The 12,048-nt window shown below is 40.3% G+C and overlaps 1 protein-coding gene across 1 annotated transcript in view; it reads left to right on the plus strand.

Moving 5' to 3' along the window:
• The window catches only part of LARGE1 (LARGE xylosyl- and glucuronyltransferase 1), a 697,253-nt gene that overhangs the window by 328,092 nt on the left and 357,113 nt on the right, over window positions 1–12,048 (plus strand). The gene's annotated exons all lie outside the window — the stretch shown is intronic.

Genomic DNA, 12,048 nt, shown 5'->3' on the forward strand with positions numbered 1-12,048 from the left:
GTGTTCAACCAAGAGAAATAAAACCTATGTCCACTGGAAACTTGTATGTGGATATTCATGGCAGCTTTATTCGTAGGACTTCACTGTCCATCAGCTGAAGAATTGGTAAACAGCTGTGGTATATCTCAGCAATGAGAAGGAATGAAATGATGGCACATACAGCAATACCAATGAAAAGGTTTGATGCTGAGTGAAAGAAAGCCAGACCAAAAGACTACATGGTAAATGATTCCATTTGTGTGACATTCCTGAAAGCAAGACAAAGTTAATAGGAACCAGAGGGTGGTGTGGTAGGGATTACCCAGAAAGGGGCACTAGGGAATTTTTGAGGGTGATCGAATTGTTTTATAAAGTAATTGACGTGGTGATTCTTGCAAACTGTATACATTTATTAAATTGAATTGTCCATTTAAAAGGGGCGAATTGTGACGACGTAAAATGTTTTTCTCAAAGCTAAAAAGAATGCATAAAAATACTATTACTGAAGTAAAATCAAGCATCAATTATTTTAATAAATGTAAATACTTTAAACTCTTCCATTACTGGAAAGCAACTTTAATTCTTGGTTAAATATCAATATAGTGTATGTTAATTTTAGACTAACTCAAATACAATAAAATATATTTAATTAGATAAAACTAATAATTTTAAATTGATACACTTAATACCTGTTAGAGGATATAATAGCCAAGTTATTTTCCAAGTAGAAAACTTCCAGATACACAAAAAGCAAAAATTGATAGAAATATATGTTGGGAGAGCTTCGGCCACAGAAAAGTAAGATGAATCATCTTGTTAATGACAGAAATGATTTTTAAAACATAGTATCAATAGTTACCGAACTGCCTATCTTGTGGAATGAAAATGAGTTAAGTGTTTATCAAAAAAATTACACAAATGATAGATACTATGGCACAAGAAACCTCATTAAATTCCAAACCATAAAAATTACACAGGCCCTACTCTTGACCACAGTGCAGCAGAACTACATATCAGAAACAAACTTTTAAATGGGAAATTCAAACTACTTGGAAACTAGAGGAGGGTGAAGAATTTTCCTAAATGCTATTTAATCCAAAAGGAAATAAAAACTAAAATTATAGCCTGTTTTGGTATCAGCAGAAGAGGAACATTTCACAGTAAAGTTTATGGAATGTGCCCAAAGTTGTCACTGGAGATATTTTAATAGCCTCCACGTCTTCCATTATTCAAAAACAAAGATAATGATAAATGAATCTTACATTTCATGCGGTAATTGAAATAGGAACAATGGAACAATGGTGTGTCCCTAAGGAAAGCAGAAGGGAAGTGGAGTTCACAGCAGAAGTCTATGAAGTAAGAAAAATAATAAACAGAAAAACAAATATTTTTCTAATATTTGTTAAACTAAACAAATATTTTCATTAATTAAAATATTATTTTTAATTAATTAATTTCCATATATAAAAAGATGGCAAACCTCTGGTAAATTTAATAAAACAATGGAGGAAATATTAATAAGCAAAACAATGAATATGATGGTATACAACAATGTAAATTTGAAAAATGGTAATCAAAATCAACAATAGCCAACATTCACTTGTCATTTATCATGTATCAGATATAGTACTAAACATTTAGTGTTCGTTATCTCATTGAAATCTCATGACAGACCCTTGAAATTAGTGCTGTGATCATCTTTTACAGAGGAGGAGCCTGAGAGTAGAGGCAACTAGACCAAGACTTCTAGCTGTGGAGTGGTGGAAACAAGAACTGAGCCCTTCAGCCTAGCCCTGGGCCCTAGCCTTTCCTCCTTACTTACTGCAGTTGAACTCTGTGAAATTCCATGCAGATTTATGAAAGCCTGGAGGTGTAATGTTGTGTTTGCCAGAAAGAAGATTTGCATTTATTGCGGCCGGTCACCTGAGGCAATGGCAGTCCTAATCACTTTGAATTAAATTCTACATTTGAGGTCTGTCAGATACCAGGTAGCTTGAGTCCAGACAACACACCACTCTGTGATCCATCTTGAGGGCGCTAATTCTCAGGGAAGGCCTCCTGCCCCCACTTTAGTAGTCATCCAGATAAAAATCAGTGTGTTTTCTGTTCCTGCCTTCTGTGTGGGGGAGTTTGTGTCTAAATCACCTTTATGCTAAGAGTGTAGGATTTGGGGTCCTAACTTTATGCAGAGGTTCTCCCTCTGACTCCCCCTTAAGCCAGGCCATGGGCCTCATCTTCTAAGCAGAAGTTCAAGAGCCATTCCCCTCAAAGCAATACTGAGTTTCAGGAATTACTTATATTCTAATTTTCCAACTTGGACTTGCTTTTAATTTTTGTAGTTTTGCTTTGATGCCAACTCAAGTTTTATGCACGCACTCACACACACACACAAACACACACACACACATATATGTTACTTGTTAACTTTTCCAAATGTTTTCACTGTGAGGGTTTTGAGGTTATCTAGTTCACTATGTTACCTGAAATAGGGATCTCCCCTCTCCATCTTTCTTCTAGAGCTCAGTTATCATCTCAAGGAAAGTGTTCTGGGCCCGGCATTCTGTTCAAATTTGGGTTCCCTTTCTAAAGGTCATCTTTCCACCTGTTACTTCATTCTCTATGACATTGATCCTCGTGTACTTATTTGTTAAATACCTTTGATGCATGGGTATTGGTGGATGTACGTCTCACTTGCCCACTACAGTGTGGAGCCTACATGGATGGACCCCTCTGCTCTTCCTTCTGCTTCCCGATTCTTAGCATGTGCTTGCTCATAATTGACTCTAACCAGGTGTTTGAATGAAGAAGTCTTGGTAAGAATTTTGAGGCTGTTTCATTTAGCACAGAGGAATCCCAGTACCGTTATTTTATCTGCTGTGAACATAAAAAGAGAAGGCCAATAACTTAAGTTCTGGGTATCCATGGTCTCTTGCTCAAGGAAGAATTTCCAACCTGTAGAGAATGAATAGATTTATGCAATAAAAGGCATTAATGTGATTGAGGATTTGGGAAATGATCAAATAAGATATTACCAGATTAAAAAAATAAATTTTGTCTTGATTGAAGGCTTGAATTTAAAAACAGAAATATTAAACAAAACTTGAAGAAAAATATGAAAATGTTGGTCTAAGAGAGGAAGGTTTCTGTGCGCCCAAGGAAAATGGAAAAAAAAAAAAAAATCTTGAAAACTCCAGTAGATTTGATTAATTGCAATGGAAAATATTAAGGGAAAAATTCTGAATAAACTGAAACAAAAGTAAAGGACAAGTGATAAATTGGAAAAATTGTACTTGAAACAGATATAACATGTAATACATAAAGGGCTGTTACAGATAAATAGGAAATACAGACCCACAGAAAAATGGGTAAAGGATAAGAATAAAGGAACTCGTGAAAAAATGCAAATGGTAAAAATATATAAATATATTCAAAGAAAGAGGAAAATATATTCAAAGAAAGAGGAAAATCTGTAAAAAATCTTACAGACATAAGATTTTATATCTGTATAGGAGTCTTTAAAAATTTATATTACTTATTAATGGCAAGTATCCATGAGAGCCAACCCTCCTTAAATTGTCTATTGTAAGTCAACATCAGAATACCCTTTTTGTGATATTTTGGCAATATCAAGATTCTTAAAAATTATATACAGATTCTGTGATGCAGAAATTCTTTGCTCCAAGGAAATAAAGGTGGAATCAAAGGATTTTCATCACGGTATTATTTCTTTGCAACAGTAAACCTTAGACACAACCTAAATCCCAACATTTGTGAAAGAGTAGACAAATTATGGTCCATCGTTGCAATAAGATAGTTGAAGCTTTTCCAAACCATTTTTAAATAACATTTTATTGATTTAATAGCAACGTTGAATGTTGTTTGAATAAATGGAAAGGGAAATACTCATGATGTAATATTAAGCTTAAAATAAAAGACACAAAACTAGTTCCCTTCAAAGTTTAAAAATGTCTGTATAGTTATATAATTATTTATAAAGGCAGATCATATGACAGTGTTCAATGTTACCTCTGGGTACCAGTATTCTAGTTTTCTTGTTTTCATTGCATTTTGCAAAATTTCTGTAGTAGCAGTTTTAAAAAATATATTTTTCTCTCGACTTTGCAAGGAACAGAGGGAGAGAAGGAAAGAGATGGTAATGACTTCAAATATATAGATAATAAGAATAGAAACCTTGTTGTTCTCCCTGTTTGGGGACAGCATGGCATATTCACAGGTATAAGGGCACAGCATACCGCGGGGTTCAGCTCACCTGCGTTATGACTTGTGACTGTCATGGGTGTCATTGTTTCTGTAAGAAGGGCTTGCAAGGGATAATCCGGGTAGAAGAGCACCCACAAACTTATAGAGGCTTTGTGTGCATTCGAGCGCCCACCCTTTTTACTTAGATCATTTTGGAGGTGTCTTTTGGGAACACGTGAAGAGTAACATCAGGTTTTCCAAGCCAGCTGGTTTCCCTGTGCTCCTTAAAAAAAAATGAAAACTCAACTGGCAGGCCATCCATCTTAATCCTGAAGGAACTGGGACCTTCCCCACGTACTTACTAGGTGACTCAGAAAATCCTAACGTGATCCAACCCAAACTCCAAACAGACTAACTTAGAAGTCACAGATGAAAAAGAAAGAGTGGGCCGGGTGCTGGGCCTCATGCCTGTAATCCCAGCACTTTGGGAGGCCGAGGTGGGTGGATCATTTGAGGTCAGGAGTTGGAGACCAGCCTGGCCAACATGGTGAAACCCCATCTCTACTAGAAATACAAAAACTATCCGGGCATGGTGACCGTGAAGGAACCTAATGGGGAGAGGTCACGAAAGACTCACTTTACATCCTTTTGTGCGGCTACAGTGTTTCCTACCATTATTACCTATGTGGTCAGTTTCCTGATCTTTTATGTTGTGATCTTATGTGTAACCTGAGTAAAGTGTCTTAAACAATGTGCTAGTTTTGTCTCAAATATCAAGAAGCCCATAGATTGGCAGTTCCAAGGGTAGTGGTTGTGATTGTGGGAATTTTCATGGGCTTGTCATGGTCGAGGGGTGAGAATAAATTCAGAGGTCTGCTGTTTACAGGATTGGAGATAGGAAGAAGGAAGGCAGTCTTATTCTCATATGCACTCTCTCTCTCATTACCAGAGAGGGAATCCTCTCCCCTAGATTTCCTAGGAGACTTCGCTTCAGGTACATTGGCCAAGTTGGTGTCTCAGGCCCGTGACCTGTCTTCAGGGAAGATTCAGAAAGTGATTATTCTTTGTGTCTTTGCCTGTGTGTGTGTTTCTATGTGTGTCTCAGTGTGTGTGTCTGTGTGTTTTCAGCCTTCTCAGCAGGGAATCTGAAGTGTAGCTCTCTGGATAGGCAACCAAAAGAATCTCCCCCGTTTCTTTTGTAGATTTGTTGTGAGAAGAAAATGCTTATCTCGGGAGCAGGAATAATTAATATATATAAGTGAGTTTCTCCTCTCACACTCCTTTTTGTGTGGTTTTTTGTTGTTATTGTTTTGTTGTTGTTTGTTTGCTTTTTCCTTGATACGGAGTCTTGCTGTGTCGCCCAGGCTGGAGTGCAGTGGTGCGATCTCGGCTCACTGCAACCTGTACCTCCCAGATTCAAGCAATTCTCGTGCCTCAGCCTCTGGAGTAGCTGGGATTACAGGTGCGCATCACGACACCTGGCTAATTTTTGTATTTTTAGTAGAGACAGGGTTTCACCATGTTGACTAGGCTGGTCTCAAACTCTCGACCTCAGGTGATCCGCCAGCCTCGGCCTCCCAAAGTGCTGGGATTACAGGCATGAACCAATGCACCTAGCCCACTTTCTCTTTTTCATCTGTGACTTCTAAGCCAGTTTGGAGTTTAGGTTGGATCACGTTAGGATTTTCCGAGACACCTAGTACATACGTGGGGATGTTCCCACTTCCTTCAAGATTCAGATGGATGGACTGCCAGCCGAGTTTTCATTGTTTTCCGTAACGCAGGGAAACCAGCTGGCTTGGAAAACCCGATGCTAACTCTATTTAACAGGTAGCTGAATTCTCATCTGATTAGGAGGAAGCAACTCAGGTCTGTGCCTTGACACAAATCAGTCAGTGGATGAGGATTTGCCGAATGCACACTGTTCCAGAATTCAGGTGAGGAAAAGCTCATGTCTTCTCCAAGAATTTAGTGAAAACTAATGAAATAGGGAAGAGTGTAATGCAAATCAGTTACCAGCTGGATAGTCACGAATGACTTCACAGGGAAAGGGGGACCCTGAGCCGAGCCTTGGGGGCCACTGTGATTTCCAGGACTGGAGCAGAAGTATGGTGTTCCCCATGCTAGATACATCATTATCAAGAACACAGAAGATTTAAGGAGGAGGTGAAGAGGAGGCGTAAGAGCATTTTATCTTGCTCTTTGAGTTAATGACAGGCTTTTGTTGCCCAAAGAAGAGAATACCTTTTCCCAAGCAAAACTCTTTTACCTGCTTATTATCTGCTCAGCTTAGCTATAAAAGTTTATACTCTTATCATTAAACTTTTTCTCTTAGAAAAGAAAGCAATGCATTTCTTTTCTGTGCCTGACACTTCCTTCCCTTTTTTGCTTATGAAGGGCATACTTTTTTGAGAATTGAGGAAACTAGTAAACCAGATCTCTAAAACTAACATCCAGAACTGGTCAGGATGCCCATAGCGGGGAAAGTTGGGCCAATTTTTATTTCTTGAGGTTTCAGTATCAGTATAGTCAGTATGTCCACATTTTGATTAAAAGAAAGCAAATAAATGGAATGCCTATGTATGTGTCTTGGAAAGTGCTAAAGGAGTTTCCAAGGAAAAAATAGTAAGTATCTATCACAAAAGGTGTTCTTATGGGGGAGATACATGTGTACTCAAGTTCTTTACTGAAGGGGTAAATAAGGCGAGGGAAGCACACTTCATACTGGATAGGTGGGGACCCAACTGTCCTCATATTTGGAAAATTGAACTTTCATTTTACAGTGTGCAGAATCCATGTTAAAGTCAATGTCCCTGACCCCTTCAGTGGGTTCAGGGGCAGAAGATGGAGCTGAATGGGATAGGCATTGTTAAATTTCCTTCCGAGGTTCTCATTTTCTTCATTTATCAGGTAACTTGCAACAGGCTGCCTGCTGTATACCTTGTGAGGCATTGATTGCTACTAAGTCCAAAACCCTGACCTTAAAGGTTTTCAAGTCCAGTGACTTGGTGACAGTATGGATCCTGAGGGTAGGAATCTTCTTGGTGGATGAGTAGAAAATCAAGAGATAAAATTGATTATTTTCTCCAGACTGAGTGTTTTGCCCTGTGATGATTCTCAAAAAGCAGGGGTTTTGGTGGAAAAGTACTTCCATGCACTGCCTGCATCCTGTGGAGGTGACTGCATTGAGAGGCAGATTCATTTTTACAGCTGACTTGACAGGGAGGGTTTGACATGGTGGCTGTGACAGAAAGGTAGATCTGGGATGTGGGGGAGAGGGATCGTGTCTAGCTCCTAGAATTCTGGAACAAGCTAGTGGGTATATGGTGGTAGGAAGATGGAGAAAATTGAGGAAGGATTGAGCTTTAGCAGGAAGAACAGAAGTCTTATTTGTCATCTAGACAGGCTATAATATATGTGACCAGAGCTGTCCAAGGTAGACACGTGCTCATACTTAATATGGTTTGTTTCCTCTGAACAATGACATAGTACAGTATCAGCAGGGGGCACAAATGCCCATTCTTTAAGCATCCTGCAATGAGGTATTCCTGGTTGAAAGCAGAGCCAGGTACAGCTTGGAGCTACTATCTAGCAGAAGGAATTCACTGTCCTCTTCTTTTTGTACAAGACAAGCATGAGGGTGCTCTTGACCTAGTGAAGTTGCCATTTGGGGCTCAGATGCTAAGAGTCTGAACCTTGATGGAAGTATTTAGGGGAATGCCAGGTAACATCACTGTCCAGCACCTGGAGCTTGGAGACCTTGGTTCAGTGTGAAGTTGGGTTTAGGATGAGGCATACCTGCTGGGTGGACAAAGTGCCTAGGTAGGGTGGAAAGGCGTAATCCCTCTTGTTAAGAGAATGGCAGCCAATGGCTAGTTCATTGCCCCCAGCCAAGAGAGATGTCCCTGAGTCAGTCATTGGACAATCTAGCTTATCGAAACTTTATATTCTCTCATGTGTAAGTCTCATTCAGTTATCTTATATGCAGGAGTTAAAGAGTTGTCACTTTTCTTTCTTTAAGTAAGGATTCTGAGGACTTCAAACTCATCTTTTTTCCTCTTTCAAGGTCTTTCTTACCTCCAGATAATGCAGTATTTTCCATTAGGTCAAAACTTGGACAAAATGTGTACTCTCATGTACCAGGACAAAGACTCTTCATCCACATCCATTTTGTTCTTAGTTTCAGCTGGTACTTTTGAGCAAGGTGCCTCGACCTTAGCACGCATGATGTTCTGGGCCAGATGGTTTTTTTTGTTGTGGGGGCTGTCCTGTCTGAGGATGTTGAGTGGTGTCCCTTGCCTCTGCCCCCCAGATCCAGTAGCACCCCAGTGCCCAAGTCATGACAACCAAAAGTATCTCCAAGTATTGCCAAGTGTCCCTTGGGGGCAAAATTGCCCTTCATATTAGAAACTGACACAATTGGGGTGACTCCACGGCCTAGGCAGGTGCTGACTGTGAAGGTGATGGGATAGAAAATGGAAGCCCTCAAGTCAGAGGCCAGTCCAATGGATTTGTGTCGTTTTATTCCTAACCATGTGAAGCATTAAGATGTTGCCATCAACTGGTGAACCCATGGTGATGTCCATTCATTACTCTCTTTCCTCATTTGGGACACTGATGGGTCAAATTCTTTTTTTTTTTTTTTTTTTTTTTTTGAGACAGAGTCTTACTCTGTCACCCAGGCTGGACTGCAGTGGCATAATCTCGGCTCACTGCAACCTCTGCCTCACGGGTTCAAGCAACTCTTCTGCCTCAGCCTCCTGAGTAGCTGGGATTACAGCATGCACCACCATGCCCGGCTAATTTTGTATTTTTAGTAGAGATGGGGTTTCACCATACTGGTCAGGCTGGTCTCGAACTCTTGATCTCATGATCTGCCTGCCTCGGCCTCCCAAAGTGCTGGGATGACAGGTGTGAGCCACTGTGCCCAGCCAGATTCTGCCTGTCTTCTAACTGAAGCATGGAAAACAAGCCATGTAAACAAAATAACTTTATTTCTAAACAAAGCTAACTTTGGATAGGAAACTTGGAAACATTTCAAGTTTTCATCCCTGATTATACCATTTCACCAAGCTGATTTTAGGAAAAGGTGCACAAAGTTATCAAAATGTGAATTTTCTTGCCGAGAACAATAGATGATACTTCACAGTCTCTTAATTCCATCTGTTTCCCATGATAAAGTTCCAGCATTAGGTGCTGGTGTTAGAAGGCCCTCGACATTTTAACAGTGATTTTCCTGAAGGTCAGAAGGGGCAAACTGTAACTCTCCCACTTACTAGCTGTGCAATTTGAGACAATGATGTTTTTAAGTCTCAGTTTCCTACGTGTAAAATAGAGATATGAATCCCTTACTTGCTTAATTCACAGACTTATTTCAAGCATCCAATGAAATGATAGATGGAAAAATTTTTTGTAAATGAAATGCTGCACATACATTCTTATTATTACTATTACCATCATCATTGTTCCTATTACCATTTTTGAAAGATGGACGTCTTACAAACTGACCGGTTATGTATCGTTTTGTATCGTCAACTCCCTTGGCTAAAAACCCATCTAACTAGAATATTTTCATCGGATTTAACCACTCAGCCAGGCTGAATTCAAGAACCCCAGTGGGTTTTAAATCTGCTCACTACTGGCTAAATAACATGTTTGAAGAGAAAATAGCAAGCAATGATCAACATCTTATTCAGAGGCATAATAGCACTGCTGAAACTCCCCTTTCTCATCCCCTGTTATTATTAATATGCTGCTATTACTTAATGTACATTGTGTTCCAGAGTGTGTGTGTTGCCTTTACACTGTATATATACGTAAGTCCCACCCTCCAAAACCAGCCATTATAAAGAAGGAGAGAAAATCACAGCTGATGACATGTGGTAAAGGACTAGCATCTCAAGCTCACTCACTGTGATCAGGCCTTTATTCCACCTGTCACATAATGAAATATTTCTTCCTTCTTGATTCAGAATGAACCAGCAGCTCGATTCTGTCAGGTCCTCTGCTGGGTATTTTCCTGTACATCATCCCATTTTCACGTTGACAGAGCAATAGGTGGCCTTGTGTCTGCTTTTTTTTTTTTTTTTTCCTTCTTTTTGTGATGGAGTTTCACTCTCGTTGCCTAGGCTGGAGTGCAGTGGTGTGATCTTGACTCACTGCAACCTCCACCACCCGGGTTCAAGCGATTTTCCTGCCTCAGCCTCCCGAGTAGCTGGATTAGAGGCATGCACCACCATGCCCGGCTAATTTTGTATTTTTAGTTGAGATGCGGTTTCTCCATGTTGGTCAGGCTGGTCTCAAACTCCCGGCCTCAGGTGATCTGTCCGCCTCAGCCTCCCAAAGTACTAGGATTACAGGCGTGAGCTACTGTGTCTGGCCGCCTTGTGTCTGCTTTGCAGATGTAGAACCTGAAATTCAGAGAAGGGAATTGACCACACTCCAGCTTGTATTCAGGACAGTGCTCGTGCCGTCATTCCATGTTGCTTCTAGATCAAGGATGCTTAAATATTCCCAGGAGATTAAAAAATATGTATACTATGTAGGAACTCAGCAATGTCTGTGCAAACAGAAAATAAAGTTACAGAGCTGTGCTTTTAAGTTGGGTGTTGATCTTCCCCAGGTAGAATTAATTAATTGGCTCACTTCCCAATTGTTGTATGTCTCAGACTTGACTGCACATAAGAATCACTTGGAACTGTTGGTAACACAAAACAACACGCCCAAAACAATGCTAGGGGCCACTCTGGATGACACTTTAGCATGGCTTGTGATCCAAACCCAAACAAGCAGCAATGCCAGGCCCTACCACTAGATGTCGTAGTTTAGTTTTTCTGGGGCAGGCCCAGTAGTGTGGGCTCGTGTGATTCCAAAGTGTAGCCAGCCCTGGGCTGGGGCTGCAGCAGGTCTTTGTCAGTGTCCTGAAGGAGGACACCCAGGCTCCGCTTGGCTCCTGCTCAGGACCCTGCGTTATGTGCAAATGTTAACCGTTAGTTTTAGAAGACTGAGACTTTCCCTGGCACACTGTGTTAGTCCGTTTTCACGGTACTGATAATACCCGAGACTGGGCTATTTACAAAAGAAGGAGATTTAACTGGACTTAAAATTCCCCGTGGCTGGGGAAGCCTCGCAATCATGGTGGAAGGCAAGGAGGAGCAAGTCCCATCTTAACACGGATGGCAGCCGGCAAAGAGAGAGCTTGTGCAGGGGAACTCCGCTTTTTAAAACCATTGGATCTCATGAGGCTTATTCACTGTCACAAGAACAGCACGGGAAAGACTTGCCCCCATGATTCAGTTACCTCCCACCAGGTCCCTCCCATAACACCTGGGATTTCAAGATGAGATTTGGGTGGGGACACAGCCAAACCATATCACACACTCTTTGGATAGTAAAGTACAGAAGTTAAAAATCCGTTATAATAATCTTCCTGGGTCTGGACATATGTTTCCAAGCGTCCCTTCCTGCTTTGTATTTTGGTGTTAACAGTTGTCTCAGTCCTTGGAGAAACATTTGTACTGAGAAGGTATATGACTCTATTATAACTACATTGGAATGTTTGTTTATGCTAAAAGTATGAGCTCAATCTAGTAGTCACCTTCGTCTTTCCTGATTTTACTTCCCGTTTCTGAGTACAATTAATTTTGCTATGTTCTGAGAATGTTGATAAGAATTTCAGATTTCACTCTGTAATCATCATGTGAGTATCATATTTGAATCAGTTTCCAAAAACAATTAAGGTTTTTGGAAAGAGGCAAATCTGATTTTTAATCCCAGCTTCTATAATTCATTATAATTGGGTGATTTCCTTGATGTCTACATCACACATAGTAATCAAGGTTATTGTGTGAATTAAAAGATACTTGTAAA

The sequence above is a fragment of the Papio anubis genome, chromosome 16 (assembly GCF_008728515.1).
Source record: "Papio anubis isolate 15944 chromosome 16, Panubis1.0, whole genome shotgun sequence".
Classification (NCBI taxonomy): domain Eukaryota; kingdom Metazoa; phylum Chordata; class Mammalia; order Primates; family Cercopithecidae; genus Papio; species Papio anubis.